Below are 16,152 nucleotides of genomic sequence, written 5' to 3'. Positions count from 1 at the left end.
TTTCTTCCATCAGTATTGTTTTCATTTTACTGCCCCTTATACATGGAGCTTTCATCTTGTGTATTCAAGCTTTGTTTGACAGTCTCTTTGTTGTGCCTATCTGTGAATCAGTATCTCCATTATCTGGTGAGTGGTAACTAGCCTTTTCATAATATTGTCAAACATTAATCTTCCTTTCTATTGCTGAGAGATGACAAAGTAATCAAAGTACAGTTAATGGTGTCACTATTCCAAAGCAAACAACTGCTTTTGTTGGTATAACCAGTGCTTGATTTATGACAGTATGTTGTACCGATACCTAAGATAAGAAAGCATTAAAGTAACGTTTTATCATATCAATTAAAAAAAGAACACTCCCTGATAGGTAATAGGACCGAAATCTCTTTTTTTATAAATCAAGCACTGGTATAACTGTTGCTACTTTTTCTTGTTGTACTATTATTTCTTCAATATCATGTCGCATCCAAAAGGTCAAACCAAACTGATGTGTTCATTTTCATAGCCCATTATATACTCTCAGAGACTGATGAATCTGAAGTTACAACCAGAGAAGAGATGACGTGTGGAAAGAATCAAGCAAAACTAACTGAACATGCCAAGTAAGAAGGTGTTATCATTGCCTGAATGTGTTGTAGTTGACTCATTATACCTTATTCTAAACATATACACATTGAATCTTTGATGTGGTTTGTAGGACAGATGAATATTCAGTCTTTCTTCATCCCATTCTCATTCAGTATTGCTGGCAGTTATGGAGTCAAAAGACTGGTTCAGTAACATCTGACTGCAAACCCAAAACTTCATGGACTATTTCCTCGCAATATGAGGGAAATAAAGGTTCAAGCTACAGTCCGGCAGAAATTACAATATGTCACTAATATGTATTACATCTATACCTCATACAACTGATGCCTAACAGTTTGCAGTAAGCGAATAAATTTTGAACAACTGAATATATTATAGCAAAAGATTCCATGCACAGTCAATCACTAAATATTTTAATTTCCTAATTTTCACAGCTTTAATTTTGAAGAAATGTAAGCAACCCAGTCAAAAACTATTATCCTTGGACTTATAATCATTAGTGGATGGACAAATGAACTCTCTTCTCAAAAGCGCATGCGCTCCCCTCCCCTCCCCCCTTCCAACACACACACACACACACACACACACACACACTTAACATTATGCAGTTATTCTGTAATTACTTTCTCTGGGTGGGGCTGGGGAGCAGGGATTGTGAAAAACACACTTATATTAAATGGGACAACATGACATATGTAAGAGATATACTCCTTTTGCAATAAACAAATTTATTTTACTGCAGTTTTCTTAACATGTCACACTAAAAAAATCACTTTAATTACAACATATGAGATACAAGTGTCATCCACTTCAACAAACATTTTTAACAGTGGCTATTCACAGTGGAATGTAAACTACTTCCTTTTCTTATAGTGTATCTATGATACTAATACAGGCTTGCCACAAGTTTCCTGAAGTGAAAGTCCCTGATTTCCAGACAAGTTTTGTTATTTTTCCCTAACAAATCTTGAGATCTCAAGGCTAAGTTAAGACGTAAGTTGACAATCTGTCTTTGCAGCTATGGTACAAGAAACAAAATTGCAAACGAGAAAATATCTAAAAAAAAAACTTGCAAGCAGATGCTGTTTCCTGATGTGAGCAAAAATCTTAAGGGCTAACATCAATATATGTTGTAATGCACTGTTTTTAGATGGAGAAATCAAGCCAAATAGGGTGAGTCAAGAGGAAATGTACATGTTTTAATGGGTGATACTACTGGTGATTCCGAACAAAAAACTTCAAATGAACATATGCCCTTTTCTTAACTGTCTCTGGGTATACTAATGAAAACCGCTGGGAATGGGAAAGGTGCAGGTGCGGTAAACTAAGATACTGTTATGTTATGGTTTGTTTAATGTGTATGTTTCCTCTCGAAGATGTTCAAACAGTTCACTGTCAGTTTCAATGCATGTTGCTGCTTTTGTAGACAGGTGTTGTGTCACCGATTGCAGCTTAATTTTGCATTGCTTTACCTGGGCGCAAGCATGTAAAATACAAGTGAGAAGTTACTCTCTTGTGTCCACTCTGCACTTGTAGAAGTCGTTCTTCAGGCACCCCCACAAACAGTAATCCAATGGGGTAAGATTGGGTAACCTCAGTGGTCAAGCAATGACCCCAGAGCGACTGATCTAATGACCAGGATACGTTGTGTTGAGATACTGTGTCACTGGTCGTACAGAATACCTAGGAGCTCTGTCATGCTGAAAGTACATACGAGCTCGTGTTGCCGAAGGGATATCCTCCATGTATTCTGGTAACACATTTTGAAGAAACTCAAGACACCGTGTCTCAGTGAGACAGTTATCTAAGACAACTGGACCAATGAGCTGGTCATCATTAATACCGCACCAAACGTTGACTGAGAAACGTCGTTGGAAATTCGTTTCTACAGCAGTGTGCACATTTTCATTTGCCCATACATAAGAGTTGCACATGTTCTTGACTCCTTTGTGGGTAACTGTTGACTCATAGAACAGAATACGTGGAATTAGTCAATCATTGGCAATGATCCATTGACAGAATTCTTGCTGGGCGGCAGCATCTCCTTCATGCAGATGTTGTATGCTCTGCAAATGAAAGGGATACAGACTGTGCTCGTGTACTTTGCGAATCATTCGTGTTTGTGGAATTCTAAGTTAGGCACCAGTTCTAGAGCTGGTAGTAGGGTTGTGTTCCATTACTTGAAGAATGTTCTCAACTTCATTAAGAGTTTGTTGCACAGGACGTTCATTTACGCTGGGAAGTGTACCACGCTTCTGCAATTCGTGAAACACCCTGCTATCTGGCGATCTGAGATTCGGAAATCGTTGTTGGTATTCTCGCACAGCAGCTCTGGAATTCAAATTGGACAAACCATGTCAGCATACTCTGCATGTGTGAAGATCCATGGCATTCTGACTACACAAAACTGTATTCGTTGTACACATAACAACACTGTAGCGCCAAGCACTACGACAAGCACTGTCAGACTGAGACTTGAAGTAAACAACTGCACCATGCGCAAGTGAACTGCATACTGAGACGGTTAGTAAGGACGGCACTACAAGTTTCCCGTTCCTAGTTCTTTTCAGTGGTTTCCCCAGAAATGCTTAAGAAAAGGGCATATGGTTATTAGGGGTTTTTTGTTCAGAATCACCAGTAGTATCACGCCTCAAAGCATGTACCTTCCCTCCTGACTCACCCTGTATATGTTTCATTAAGACCACCGATGTTATTTTATTTCAATAAAATGAAACACATTTGGTGACAAAAAAATGCATTTCCTTGGAGTTGCAACTGTAACGTTTCTGACTTAAAGTGTGAGTGTGAATCTGGGTTATTCCGGTTTATTCCCTCAACCCACTGACCACTTATTTACGAGGTGACTTACTTGGAATTTGCAGCCACTCTTCTTTACTGGATAACCGGCTCCTGGAAACCCTCTAGACTTCTTCTCTGTCGAAAAACGCTAGGTACAGGAATTTTTAGATTCTTTCTACTTGTAAAATAAGTAGACGTACAAATCTTTGCTTTTCGTCAATTAACGATGTATTTGACTTTCATACACAGTAAAACTCCCACTTTCAACATAAATATATACGGGGGACTTACTTCCGGTAAGTCCCCCGTAGAGTTTAACATCAGAAACAAATTAAATTACAGTTAACAGAAAGTTGGCTTTGATACCATAACTTTTCTTGACATAAATCACAAAGTAAGTCTTGCCTATAGCAAGGTTATGTCAAGAGTTTTCAAGAGTTTTTTTTCAACTGTCTTTGTTTTAATAACAATAATCAATGACTCAATTAGCACAGAGCTGCATATAAACTCCATGGTTCTTCCTTACACACTCACTAAAACATCTATGGATTGCCTGACAGGTACTTGTCACGGCCATTCGTCAGCCGCATCTGCCTTCTTCCTGTAACTGATTTTAAACCTGCACCTGTGATGTGCAGTAGCTATGATTCTACCATTCCACACTCATATCCAGAATATCATGTGTCTGAGATGGTAGAAGGCTGATTGGTTCTAGAATTTACACAGAAATTCCTGAATCATTCCCGAATCACTACATAGCTCCCCCCCCCCCCCCCTCAGATCGCGATATTTTATACATAATCATTATTTTATACATAATCACTCATAATAACATTTCATATCTTAACAGTATACATTTCTTACATATGTTTATATACATATCGTTCCCTTCAATGACAATTCTGTGGCCTCTCTTGAACAATCTTCTGCTTATTGTTTCTCTACTCTTTTCTTCTTTTACTTTGTTATTAAGACATGAGCATTTACTCATGGTTTTAGTCAGCTTTACTAATACTTAGGAATTGTGAAGACTCTTTTTCTTTTCTTTATTTTCAATCATAAACTTTAGGTGTTTATGACATATCAGTACTCTGTTTTCTATTCTTATCTTTTGTACTACCTTTTTCCTAGTATGTACTATTTTCATTATTTGTAGCTTGGAGGAATTCTGGACGAAATGGAAGCATTCTTTTGACACTCATTTATTTCCACGAAACATAATAATGCTATTCGTTCATAGAATTCACACTTCCCAGAATAATCCCTATAGAATTTGTGACTTTTATCTCGTTAGTGTCCCCTTCTCCCAGGATCAGCACCTATTTCTTGCTTGTGGGTTGACCTTATGAGAGCACTTCCTCTTTCTGGTAGGTACACCCCTTACAAAACATCCCTATTTTTTTAGGCCACATATCATCCTATCTCCACGTAGGTACGCCTGCCCTTTATACTTAGTGAATGCTGGGTATGCCCCCCTTATCCTTTCTGAGTAGGCCTCATGGTTAATTATCCTAGTATACATCTCTATGTATATCATAATTAAGTATCTTCTGCCGGCCGCGTTGGTCGTGCGGTTCTAGGCGCTGCAGTCCAGAACCGCGGGACTGCTACGGTCGCAGGTTCGAATCCTGCCTCGGGCATGGATGTGTGTGATGTCCTTAGGTTAGTTAAGTTTAAGTAGTTCTAAGTTCTAGAGGCCTTATGACCTCACAAGTTAAGTCCCATAGTGATCAGAGCCATTTTTTTAAAGTATCTTCTGGTAAAGATATAAAGCTATCTTAAGATTTGAATTCATTCTTTAATATATCATTTACTTCCTAGAGTCCTCCTCTACTTATCAGCTTCTGTATTTTCAATAGATACTATGTGTACATATACTATTTACACCCCACTATCCTTCATTTCATCAGAGTATTTATTACACTGATGTTTCTTAATGATCAACATGACTAATTCCTCACCTACTTTCGTTTTCTTTCTTTGCTTATGCCTCTTTCTTATTTATCCACTACTCATTACTACTTTCTACTTGTTCGTTATGTAGCATTTTCGTTCCATAAACTTGTGTGCTTTTGTCTCTCTTTGCACCTGAGTTCATTGTGCCTATTCTAATCTCTATTTAGAACTGTCACTATTCTTTGTTTATGTGCACCTCTTCTTATGTACATTTTTATGTATATTTGATGTAGAACTGTCACAGCTTCCTGTATATGGGAGCATATTTCGATATGTACACACATTTTCCCATACAACACCTGGCGGTTCTCACATCGTGACAGCTTTTGTCTTATGTAATTTAATTTCGTGTAGAAATGTATATTTGTGTATATGTGGATGTGTGTTCGTGTAGTTTGATTTTTCGGCCTCCTTATCTAAAGATAAGATTTTGGTTTCTAGTAAACACGGAAATAAGGAAGGGCTTCAGCAGTAGAAGTTTGTGAATATGAAAAGAGGGAAAAAATAGACAGGTCCTCAAATAAGAAGTAAGAAAAGAAGAAATAGATGTGGACATTAGGGTCCTAGCAACCCTATGGAAACAGCAAATGATGGAAAATCAGGCACACTAGTTCGTGAGGGTTGTTTGAAAGGTGTGATGTGTGTTTTGTGTTAGTCATGATTCATCTGTCCTTGTAAATCATGCTTTTAGCTACAATACCCACCCCTTTCAAAATTTATGCAAACCCTCCCATCTATATCACATCTCATAAAAGGTATAAAATACTCTATACAAAATAGAAAATCTATACACTATGGCATAACAGTTGTTCAGCTAGTCACAGCATACTATATTTTCCACAAAAATAATACTCTGTTCAGTTTATTTCATCTAGGTATCACATTTTTTCTATGAATCTCTGAAGTTGTTCTCTATTTTATAGTCATATCCTGTTTTCTAAGCAATAAGATTACAGGATAGTTCTAGATTTGAAAGGAATTCGGAGCAGGAAAACTATTTTGGAAGAAACACTGATCCGACGGTCGTTACTCTGCCCATTAACTCAGACTGTTAACATCCCTGCTGATATACAATTTTACATCCTTTACATTGTATTTCCTCTTCTCTAACCCAGTTGTGTGATCTACTAAAAAATAACGTTTTAGGATGGATGATGTTTGTACCCGGTGTGGTCCCTCATATTTTTGGGGAAACTTATGAGTCTCTTTCTTCAGAGTCAAGCTGTGAAGATGTTGTTTTATAAGAACCAGGTCATCGACTTGGTACTGAGGTCCCACAGCCTTTTCGTTATACTTACTTACTCTTTGTAGTGCCTTTTAAATTAAATTCTTAGAAACTATTTCCTGATTTACTTCATAATTGACACTAGGTTGTTCAGACCAATTAAAACACTTAACTAGAGATTACCCTCTAAAAGGTTTGCCTGTAACTTCTAAAGGTGTCAACCCAGTCGGTAAATGGAGTAATTCATTTAGGATAAGTTCAAAGTCCTTAATTTTCGTTGCCCACAAAGTGCCTACTTCTAGAAAGTATTGTTGTAAACAGCGTATAACCGTCTGTGTATTTGCTCTTTTAATGGAATATAGTTTAACATATTTTGACCAGCATTCTATGATAACCAAAATATATGATACTCCTCCCTTTTCTTGTGGAATTTGTCAAAAAATTCCGCCCCTGTGACGTGATGTAATGACTTAGGAATAATAGGATACATTTTGTATTTCTCGTGAGTATTATTCTGTTTTACTTTCTGGCAAGTTTCACAGGTTCTAATCAAAGATGCTATTTTATGACGTAGGTGGAAATAATAAAACTTATTCATATGGGGTACACATTTTTTGATTCCAAAGTGTCCATATCCTGTGTGAACATACCACACAAGTTCTTGTTCCATTACCTTCGGAATACATAAGCGCCAACACTGTGATGTTATGCTGTCTCTCCAAAACAAGTTATAATCTATAATTTTCCATTTTTCAACTGATTAGGAGGTAACGAGTTCTGAATAGATACAGAAAATATTTCTGTGAAACAAGGATGACGGATATTCCGTGTTATTCTTTGAGCCATTTCCTTTACAATGATGTTCAGATATTCTGCTGACATAAAATTAATGGCAAAAATAACGCCAGGCCTTTCCATACATTTCAATTCTTCCATTCCTAATGGTATCCTTGATAAAGCATTAGGAGGAATATTTTTGGAATTTTTTACATATTGTACCTTAATATCGTATTTCTGTAGGAAAATCATCCAGTGCATCAACCTACCTTGTAGTAATCGACTACTCATCAGAAAGAATAAAGCTTGATGATCTGTATAATTATGGATTTCTGATCCCCATACTAGTGTTTGAAACTTTTGAATACTCCACACAATCAACAATAGTTCCATTTCGGTAGCTGTGTTATTTAGTTTGTGCTTATATAGGCTATGGCTGGCAAAACCTATGGTTCTGTGTTCTACATTACTTGGATCCCCCATGTTTGGCAGCATCACTGTAATCGGACACATCTGTCGAAAATTTAAACGGTTCACCCATTAACTGTATGATGACTCAACAAGTGCTCTTTTAACGTTTTCAAACACATCATTTGCACCTTGATCCCAAGTCCATGGTACTCCCTTTCTTAATAAACTTAAAATTCTCGGGTCATTTAACTCTTTGCCTCATATGTACTGCCAATAGTATCTGACCATACCTATAAATCCTTTTAATTGTTTTACATTTCTGGCGTGCAGACATTCTTTGACAGCTTTTATGAGTTCAGGGTCTGGTCTAATTCCATTTGCCACTATAATATGATCTAAGAACTTAAGTTTTTGGCGTGCAAAAAACGATTTAGACAGCTTCACTGTAATACCTTTTACTTTATATGTTTTCAGAGTCTTGCACAAAGTTAGACAACGGTCCTCCCAAGTAGCAGATGTTATTAAGATATTGTCTACATATATTATCAGATCCTTCAATAAGTCTCTAAATATTGCTTCATCTAATGCATATATGAATACGGACACAGAGCTATTAAGTCCGAATGGCAATACATTGAAATGATAAGAGTTTCCATCAAACAAAAAGGCTGTATACTTTTTGGATTCTATATGTATTTTTATCTGCAGAATCCTGCGGTCAAGTCCATTGTACTAAAGAATCTCGCCTTTTCAAACTTGGATAACAATTCGTCGATTTTAATTGGTTGATCTCTCTCTGTTTCTATACATCGATTTAATGTCCAAGTGCCTAAGACTAATCGTACCCCGTCTGTAGCTTTCTTCACCATGACCAGAGGATTATTCATTACACTTGAACTTCGGTCTATAATATCATTATCAATCATTTTGTTAATCTCTTCCTGAACTGCTTCCTTAAAACTCACTGGTATTGGATACGGTTTGCAAAAGAATGGGGTGTCATCTTTGATTCTGAACTTCCAGATATAGTCGCTGATGTTACCTGGATAATCGGAAAACACCACTTCATACTCCATTAAAATTTTATACAAATCTCGTCTTTGTACAACGGTTAATATTAGGGATTCATTAACTTTGTCTTGTATATCAGTTCGAGCTGTTACTTGATTCACATTAGCGATTTTTGGTGATAAATGTGTTGTAGCTGTTAATCATAGACACTGACACTCAGTTGTTTGTTCCTCAATGTGGCTATTTGTTACAAATGGTGTCCACTATCTACAGTCCCCTCTACCATAACAAAGAAGATGTTCATCAAAGTTTAAGATGACTTTAAACTCTAACAAACAATCTAAACCAAACAGTACATCTCTATTAATATTCTCTACTATTAACAGCGTTTGACGAAATAATAAAAAAGTCCAATACTACAGTTCACTTGAGTTTCGTATTTTACAAGTTTACTTTTTGTTCCCATTATCCCGATTATGTATACTCCAGTCACTGGCAATAATGGTAAAAGCTGTTTATTCTGTATTGAGTTAAAAAATGCGTTTGTGATTAGTGATACCTCACACCCCAAACCTATAAATATATTAACCTTTGAAGTTTCCACTGTCCCTGCTATTATAGGGTGTAAGTTATTAGTAGCTAAGCTTGGTTCCTCAAGCAGCAACCATTCCTTTGTGGGTATTTTGTGTGTAAAGTTAACATACCTATATGTGAAACACCTGGGCTAGCAGGAAAGAGAGGATTAGGTTGCGGAAAGGTGCCAAAATAAGTTGCTGTCAGTTGCACTCAACATACAAACTTTATTCATCAACACACAATATTACAACAAGGATGCAAAACACTGAAAACTTTAATCAACCTCCTTAGATTAACTTAACACTCAAAATCCAAGACACAAGACCTATGCAAAAAATTGAAATAGAAGGTTCTTCTGGTGGTTTCACCCAAGAATATTTTCTAAATCTTCAGTCTAAACAGGTTGAAGGCCTTAACCATTTAATTTTAATGAAACTTGGCTGGAGGCTGCATATTAAGCAATAAGAAGAGTTTCAATCAAAAGGCAGAAGGCCTTATCTCAAAAGATTTCATGCGAAATTCGGCTGAAGGGCCCATACAAAAGCATAACAATCTTATGCTTTAAGGGCAAGACAAGAATATTAATTTAAGGGATATTAAAACTCGGCTGAAGGCCGCACATCAACAAATAATTTAGCAGCTCAAGCCCTCGAAAGAAGAGTTTCCATTTTAAAAGGCAGAAGGCTGTATCTTAAGACATTTCATATAAAATTCGGCTGAAGGCCTCTATAAAGAATAACAATCTCATGCTTTAAGAGCATGACAAGAACATTAATTTAAGAGATATTAATACTCAGCTGAAAGCCACGTATCAACAAAATATGTTTAATGGCTTAAGGCCTAGAGAAAGAGTTTCAATTTAAACATCTCATGTAAAAGTACATATCATGCAAAATTCGGCTGAAGGCCCCATATAAAAGAATAAGAATCTCATGGATTAAGGGCAAGACAAGAACATTAATTTAAGTGATATTGATACTCAGCTGAAGGCCACACATCAATCAAATAACTAAAACCCAAACAGGGAAATACTATGTAACACACAAGGAACGGCGCTCAGAAGTTTCCAAGGGTCGGCCTGGGATTGTAACACTAACGTTTGTTTAGGTGAGACAGGCACCCTATCCAACGACTTCTTAATCTGAAGGCTACCCAACCAAAAGACGAGGAAAATACACTGCCGACAATTACATCAACGACCAGGGCAGGTAACCGGAATGTCAACGGCCACAAGGTAGAAGATACCGCTAGTCAGCTTCAATAACAGGGAATAAATTAAGTTAAACTCCACAGGGAGACAGCTGGAAAGGACTGGTCCTTTCACACAGGTCGCCACGTTCTAACGTTTCTGACTTAAAGTGTAAGGGTGAATCTGGGTTATTTCGCTTTATTCCCTCAAACGACCGTCCACTTATTTACGAGGTGACTTACTTGGAACTTGCAGCCACTCTTCTTTACTGGATAACTGGCTCCTGGAAACCCTCTAGAATTCCCTGCCGAATAACGATAGGTAAAGGAATTTTTAGACTCTTTCTACTTGAAAAATAAGTAGACGTACAAACTTTACTTTTCGTCAATTAACGATGTATTTGACTTTCATACACAATAAAACTCTCACTTTCAACATAAATATCTAACTTCCGGTAAGTCTCTCGTACAGTTTAACGTCAGAAACAAATTAAATTACAGTTAAAAGAAAGTTGGCTTTTATACCATAAATTTTCTTAACATAAATCAGAAAACAAGTCTTGCCTATAGCATGGTTATGTCAAGAGTTTCCAGAGTTCGTCTTCAACTGTCTTTGTTTGAATAACAATAGTCAATGACCCAATACGCACAGAGCTGCATATAAACTCCATGGTTCTTCCTTACAAACTCACTAAAACATCTATGGATTGCCTGATAGGTACTTGTCAGTGCGTCCGTCAGCCGCATCTACTTTCTTCCCATGACTGATTTTAAACCTGTGCACACAGACATGTCATACGCAGTAGGTGGGATTCTACCATCCCACACTCATATCCAGACTATCATGTGTTCGAGAGGGTAGAAGGCTGAGTGGTTCTAGAATTTACACAAAAATTCCCGAATCACAACACAACACAGGTTTAAAATAACTTCACTGATTTGAGAAATAACCTCAGAATAAAGTAGGCCTCTTGAAAGAAGTATACAAGTTGTATTAAAAAGGATGCGCAAAGTTACATGGCTGAAAGTACTCGATAATAGAAACACAAATGTCCCAGCAAACACGGGTCTCCAAATGAGCCACTTGCAAGATAATCACGACTGTATGGTTTCAAGCCTCCAATGACAGTGTAAACATCATCCTAGTTAGTACACATTAATTTCAAATTTAGACTTTACTCTTAGGTTATACATTGAAATTAGATAACATTTCACTTATGGGGTACCCCCTCCTCCCATGAACCATGGACCTTGCTGTTGGTGGGGAGGCTTGCATGCCTCAGCCATACTGATAGCCATACCGTAGGTGCAACCACAATGGAGGGGTATCTGTTGAGAGGCCAGACAAACATGTGGTTCCTGAAGAGGGGCAGCAGCCTTTTCAGTAGTTGCAGGGGCAACAGTCTGGATGATTGACTGATCTGGCCTTGTAACACTAACCAAAACGGCCTTGCTGTGCTAGTACTGTGAACAGCTGAAAGCAAGGGGAAACTACAGCCGTAATTTTTCCCGAGGGCATGCAGCTTTACTTTATGGTTAAATGATGATGGCATCCTCTTGGGTAAAATATTCTGGAGGTAAAATAGTCCCCCATTCGGATCTCCGGGTGGCGACTACTCAGGAGGGCGTCGTTATCAGGAGAAAGAAAACTGGGGTTCCACGGATAGGAATGTGGAATGTCAGATCTCTTAATCGGGCAGGTAGGTTAGAAAATTTAAAAAGGGAAATCGATAGGTTAAAGTTAGATATAGTGGGAATTAGTGAAGTTCGGTGGCAGGAGGAATAAGACTTTTGGTCAGGCAAATACAGGGTTATAAATACAAAATCAAACAGGGTAATGCAGGAGTAGGTTTAATAATGAATAAAAAATAGGAGTGCGGGTTAGCTACACAAACAGCATAGTGAACGCGTTATTGTGGCCAAGATAGACACGAAGCCCACGCCTACCACAGTACTACAAGTTTATATGCCAACTAGCTCTGCAGATGACGAAGAAATTGAAGAAATGTATGATGAAATAAAGGAAATTATTCAGATAGTGAAGGGAGACGAAAATTTAATATTCATGGGTGACTGGAATTCGGTAGTAGGAAAAGGGAGAGAAGGAAACGTGGTAGGCGAATACGGAATGGGAGTGAGGAATGAAAGAGGAAGCCCCTGGTAGAATTTTGCACAGAGCACAACTTAATCATAGCTAACACATGGTTCAAGAATCATAAAAGAGGGTTGTATACATGGAAGAAGCCTGGAGATACTGACAGGTTTCAGATAGATTATGTAATGGTAAGACAGATATTTAGGAACCAGGTTTTAAATTGTAAGACATTTCCAGGGGCAGATGTGAACTCTGACCACAATCTATTGGTTATGAACTGTAGATTAAAACTGAAGAAACTGCAAAAAGGTTGGAATTTAAGGAGATGGGACCTGGATAAACTGAAAGAACCAGAGGTTGTACAGAGTTTCAAGGAGGAATGGGGGAAAGAAATACAGTAGAAGAAGAATGGGTAGCTTTGGGCGATGAAGTAGTGAAGGCAGCAGAGGATAAAGTAGGTAAAAAGACGAGGGCTATTAGAAATCCTTGGCTAACAGAAGAAATATTGAACTTAATTGATGAAAGGAGAAAATATAAAAATGCAGTAAATGAAGCAGGCAAAATGGAATACAAATGTCTCAAAAATGAGATCGACAGGAAGGCTTGTCGCACCAGGGGTAAGATAGATACTGCCTACAGGAAAATTAAAGAGACCTTTGGAGAAAAGAGAACCACTTGTATGAATATCAAGAGCTCAGATGGAAACCCAGTTCTAAGCAGAGAAGGGAAAGTAGAAAGGTGGAAGGAGTATATAGAGGGTCTACACAAGGGCGATGTACTTGAGGACAATATTATGGAAATGGAAGAGGATGTAGATGAAGATGAAATGGGAGATATGATACTGTGCGAAGAGTTTGACAGAGCACTGAAAGACCTGAGTCGAAACAAGGCCCCGGGAGTAGACAACATTCCGTTAGAACTACTGACAGCCTTGGGAGAGCCAGTCCTAACAAAACTCTACCATCTGGTGAGCAAGATATATGAGACAGGGTAAATACCCTCAGACTTCAAGAAGAATATAATAATTCCAATCCCAAAGAAAGCAGGTGTTGACAGATGTGAAAATTACCGAACTATCAGTTTAATAAGTCGCGGCTGCAAAATACTAACGCGAATTCTTTACAAACGAATGGAAAAACTAGTAGAAGCCAACCATAGGGAAGATCAGTTTGGATTCCGTAGAAATATGGGAACACGTGAGGCAATACTGACCCTACGACTTATCTTAGAAGCTAGATTAAGGAAAGGCAAACCTACGTTTCTAGCATTTGTAGACTTAGAGAAAGCTTTTGACAATGTTGACTGGAATACTCTCTTTCAAATTCTGAAGGTGGCAGGGGTAAAATACAGGGAGCGAAAGGCTATTTACAATTTGTACAGAAACCAGATGGCAGTTATAAGAGTCGAGGGACATGAAAGGAAGGCAGCGTTTGGGAAGGGAGCCAGACAGGGCTGCAGCCTCTCCCTGATACTATTCAATCTGTATATTGAGCAAGCAGTAAAGGAACGAAAGAAAAGTTTGGAGTAGGTATTAAAATCCATGGAGAAGAAATAAAAACTTTGAGGTTTGCCGTTGACATTGTAATTCTGTCAGAGACAGCAAAGGACTTGGAAGAGCAGTTGAGCGGAATGGACTGTGTCTTGAAAGGAGGATATAAGATGAACATCAACAAAAGCGAAACGAGGATAATGGAATGTAGTCTAATTAAGTCGGGTGATGCTGAGGGAATTAGATTAAGAAATGAGACACTGAAAGTAGTAAAGGAGGTTTGCTATTTGGTGAGTAAAATAACTGATGATGGTTGAAGTAGAGAGGATATAAAATGTAGACTAGCAATGGCAAGGAAAGCGTTTCTGAAGAGAAATTCGTTAACATCGAGTATAGATTTAAGTGTCAGGAAGTCGTTTCTGAAAGTATTTGTATGGAGTGTAGCCATGTATGGAAGTGAAACATGGACGATAAATAGTTTGGACAAGAAGAGAATAGAAGCTATTGAAATGTGGTGCTACAGAAGAATGTTAAAGATTAGATGGGTAGATCACATAACTAATGAGGAGGTATTGAACAGGATTGGGGAGAAGAGAAATTTATGGCACAACTTGACTAGAAGAAGGGATCGGTTGGTACGACATCTTCTGAGGCATCAAGGGATCACAAATTTAGTATTGGAGGGCAGCGTGGAGGGTAAAAATCGTAGAGGGAGATCAAGAGATGGATACACTAAGCAGATTCAGAAGGATGTAGGTTGCAGTAGTTACTGGGAGATGAAGAAGCTTGCACAGGATAGAGTAGCATGGAGAGCTGCATCAGATCAGTCTCAGGACTAAAGACAACGACAACAACAATGGGGTACCTGTTAAAGGAGGTGTTCGAAGTGTTTTCTTTGCATCTGGATGCAATATTGTGCTCGTCTCTGCAGTGAATTTCGAATCCTTTTGAAAATCTCTGGATCATTTGAGAGTTCTTGCTCAGCATATACAACTCTCTGCTCCAGTTGTTCAACCATGTTATCGGGTGTGCTGTACACTTCGCTTTTCAGGTGACCCCAGCCACAAAAATTCAAAGGATTTAGATCAGGTGATGTTGGAGGCCAAGGTACAGGTCCGCCTCGACCTATCCATCTTTGGCTTTATCTGCACGTTAGATGCCATCTCACACCTGGAGTAAAATGTGCCAGAGCTCCATCACTCTAGGGACATCACTGAGTCATTGAATTCGTTGGAGGTAGTAAGGGTACAGTAAATTGCGATGTAAAATTCTCCATACACTACCGTGGCTTAGTACTGGCACTTGTGTGGCAGTTCTTCTCATTGAGGTTCTTGGAGAGTGTTGTACTGCTTCGAACACCATATCCTCAACCTCAGGCGCAATGTGAGCAGGCCTACCTCCTACTCTGCCATGTGCAAAACTCCCCATGTTCGCTCAGGTGCTGATGGCCCCTTGTTAACGTAAGACTTTCGGGGTGTTTTTGATCAGGATATGTTTCTTGGTACAAGCGTGCAGCCTCCCGTACACTGCCATTAGCCCTACTGTACATGAAATGCATATCTGCATACTCTTTGTTACTGTACAGTTCCATTGTAACTGCAACACAGCAAACGTGGCACTCCTCAGACATGACTGATACCCTTTGAGAATGTGTACTGTATCCGTCCTGTACGTTCTGCATGTATGGTTTGATTCCAACTGATACTCTTTGAGACTGTGTACTGTATCCGCCCTGTATGTTCTGCATGTATGGTGTGATTCCAACTCCACCTCTCAGCAATGTTCCATTTTGTAAACAGCGAACAGAGGATGGCCTCAAGTGCACAAGGGGGAAATCAGACTATGTTACAAACAATTTCGTCGGTGGCGGCAAGGAACCATACAGTCGTAATTGTCTTGCAAGCGGCTTGTCTGCAGACCTGTGGTTTACTGGGACATTTGTGATTGCTTCTTCTACTATTGTGTACTTTCAGCTGTATATGTTTGCGCCATCCTTTTTGATACACCCGGTATAAAGTGGGGAAGAATTGTGTAAACCAA

The sequence above is a fragment of the Schistocerca americana genome, chromosome 2 (assembly GCF_021461395.2).
Source record: "Schistocerca americana isolate TAMUIC-IGC-003095 chromosome 2, iqSchAmer2.1, whole genome shotgun sequence".
In the NCBI taxonomy this organism is placed as follows: Eukaryota; Metazoa; Arthropoda; class Insecta; order Orthoptera; family Acrididae; genus Schistocerca; species Schistocerca americana.
The sequence above is the reverse complement of the archived record's forward strand: the minus strand, read 5'-3'. Positions refer to the sequence as shown.